We start from the raw sequence: 3,389 nt of genomic DNA, 5'->3' as shown, positions 1-3,389 counted from the left end.
AGTTCTACATAATTTAAAAAACCAGAAGATAGATTTTTCTTGAGAGCAGTCATTTATTTCAATTTAATTTATATTACATAGTGCTGATGTTTTTTGTTTGTTTTGTTTTTTTAAGGAGCTTCTTTTTTATTGTATTGGCATATATTCAGTTCTTCATGAAAATCAAAGGACAAATGGACATGACATACCTTAGGACATTGCTCAACAGGTACCAAACACAGCTCCTCCTAAGGCAGCACTCACACTTTTGCACAGTGTAATTTGTAAACATGCTCTTTTACCGTGATTCGTATTCAGTGGTATGCATACTGTCCCAGATCTAATATTTGAAATAAATTTAATTGTAACACCCAAATTTGAGACAGTAAATTTTTATTTTTTTTCATTTTTATTTTTTTTAGGGGGGAAGGCAGGGCAATTGGGGTTGTGACTTGCCCAAGGTCACGCAGCTAGTAAGTGTGCCAAGTATCTGAGGTCAGATTTGAACTCAGGTCCTCCTGACTCCAGGGCCAGTGCTCTACTCACTGCACCACCTAGCTGCCCCAACACTAAGTTTTTAAAGTCTATACTTACTCAAAATTTCCTTCTCCAGTGCAAGTTATATTTAACTGCTAGCTCATTCAGAAACAGATTTATTTAGAAATTATGTACAAAATACGCAAGAGGTAGCAAACACCTTAACTTCAGTTGCATTTACTTATATAAAAGTACTTAATTCGTAAGAAAATACTAATAATCATTTTTATTCTTAATATTTACATTTGGTTATTAAAATGTACAGATGACACACAAATAATAAAACAAGAATTTTTACATATATATAAAAATATTTTCAGGTATACAATCCTCACCATTTGTGAAAAATGCAAATTGAAAACAAAAACAAAAAACTCCTCTAAAACCCAGTAAGTGTAGAGGTCGAAGATGGGGAAGAGAGAAACATGGACAACAAACTATTCCCATTTTCTTCCTCCCAAACCTCTAACATGTCACGTGAGTTGTGGTTTTCAGACTAGCTTGTAAAACCCAGAAACTCAGAACCGCCTTTGCTGGTTTGAAATAATTCCACTAAAGACTGTACTGGTGAACTACAAATACTGTTTTCTTCTTTTGTAGCAGGAAATTCTGCTTTGTTCTTTAAATGTAATTCGACATTCTTCTGCTGACTTCTTTTTTTGTTTCTCCCTAATACTATTTTTACTTTTTGGTGAAGTTTCCCTGAAGGTAAACTGTCTGTACTTTCCACGTCTGCTTCTTTGAGTTCGTCACCAGGACTATGGGATATTATCTCAGCTTGACCAATAGGTTGCTCTAATGACTCTAAGACTAGAACCATTACTGTGTGGGGTACTAGTGCCTTTTTTCTTCTGATAGGTATCTGGAAAAACCGTACTATCTGACTTTCGTTTTAGTTGAGACACGTTTTTTGTCTGTTTCGTCAAAATCAGAAACGTGCATAAATGTCTCTAGGATATATGGGCAGCATTCTGTTTTTAGTTCTTCTAAGTCTTTTTCATTTATAGTTCCTTTATGGTCAGAAACTTCAGGAGTATATCGCTGCGTATCTTTATTCAGAGGTAGTTGTTCCAAATCCAGCTCAATGTCTTTCTTCACTGGATTTATTATATAAGATTTCCTACAATCCAAATGCTCTCCAGGTTTGCTTGCTGAGTCGTAAGGACATGGACTGCATGAAGCAAATGAATCTATGGGCTCTGAACTGAAGGCAACCTTCTGTGAAGGATCCCTGCTGTCTTGGTATTAGAAATCCTGTTTTATCACCTGTTTGGTAGTATTTCCCCAAGAGTCATTCGGGGAAACACGGTGCAATTCTGGCTGTTTTTCAAGTTCATTCCTTTTAAAAGTATTTCCAATGATGGGGGCAAAAGATCCAATACTGTATTTTACTCTTCTGGATATATTGCTTTTGTATTCTACGAAGTCATAGACCATCTTGGATATGATGTCATCAGCAACTGGATACTGAGTACTTTGTGCAAAGTTTAGAAGATGAGCTTGAAGCACCTCATATCTCTGGGAGCAGCACTCACAGTAGCCCTTCTTCTTGTTCTCTCTTAGGCTGGGCTGCACGGGAGGGCAGTGCCCTTCATTGGCTTCACAGCCCATTCTGTTCCTTTGTTTAGCTTGTGTTTGTTTCTGCAGACTAGATGTTTTATCCAAATCAAAAGGACTGCAGGGCTTAGGAACGGAATAGTTTATAAGAGGTATATTGGATAGCAGTAGGTAAAATGGTCTGTAATGGTGGCTTGAATATTCCACCTTTACAAATGGCTTTTTGAGCCTTCCTGTTTTTGTTTTCCGAATACCTAATTATTTTCCCACCCCTCTTAGTGATGTACTTGTTTTCTTAATCAGATACAGTTCTTTTTTCTTTTGTTCAATATAGTATTTGAAATCATCAATATGAAGAATTTTCACTCCCCAGGATAAAGCATTTGACAGGATACTATTTGAAGGGATTAATTCATGTTCCTTGATAGCTTTTTCAACTAATAATTTTCCTCTGCTCATACATACCAGATCTGGAGTCTTGAATGAACTTCCATCACAGCTAGGATGAGGTGAAGTATTTCCTCCTGTACATGTTGATTCCAGACTTGGGACAGGAGAAATACACCCCAATGTCTGAGCATATTTTGCTTCTTTTTTATTTGAAATTAGGTAACTTATATCTTTGCTGAGAAATTCTTCAACTCTCCCTCCTAGTTCCTTGAGGTCCTTTTCTAGTCTTTCAGAGATCACAATATATGGCAAATCAAGATAAAAGACTTTTCCCCAGAGTGGCTTCTGATTTGTTATCATTTTTCACAGTTTTCAAAGATGGTCTATTTTTCTCATTTTCTATTTGGATACCACCTGCCGAGTGGTGGCCTTTGCTGTGGATCCTCATGATGCTAGCTTTCATGGCTGCCGCGCCGCAGTCCACATGCTGGGGCCGTTGCTCTAGCCCAGCTGCCTGCCAGGGCGGGAAGGGAGTGGGCCTCCCTGGCTGCCTCCATTTCCAGGGCAGGCTGAGGGGCCCTGATAGTTTCTTTTTAATCTTACATCCTCAATCACACAACTTAAAGGGTATGGTGAAAGTACTGCTTATTTTTTGGCCAGCCAAACTATGTTCCCTAAAACCCCAAAGATCTGCACACCAAAACAAATGCAGTTAGATGCAGTTCATTCTTTGCTAAAGACTTTCACTGATACTTATATTAACAATAATAAACATAGAGTCTTTCTGGCCACAAAAATTAATTGTTACATAAATATAAGTTATAAAGGATGGGACTTATGTTTTAATATCAATTAGACCCATGTGCATTGTAATAGTAATCCTGGAAATAAAAAGGTGGAAAAAACATATCATAGAAGGGTTTGGC

The 3,389-nt window shown here is 37.4% G+C and overlaps 1 pseudogene; it reads right to left on the bottom strand.

The window, feature by feature from the left end:
* Window positions 1–895: 895 nt before the first annotated feature.
* Window positions 896–2,926, bottom strand: LOC118832989 (annotated as a pseudogene).
* Between the last annotated feature and the right edge of the window lie 463 nt (window positions 2,927–3,389).

This window comes from Trichosurus vulpecula (genome assembly GCF_011100635.1).
Source record: "Trichosurus vulpecula isolate mTriVul1 chromosome X unlocalized genomic scaffold, mTriVul1.pri SUPER_X_unloc_1, whole genome shotgun sequence".
Lineage (NCBI taxonomy): Eukaryota > Metazoa > Chordata > Mammalia > Diprotodontia > Phalangeridae > Trichosurus > Trichosurus vulpecula.
This window is presented reverse-complemented; position numbering and strand designations above follow the sequence as displayed.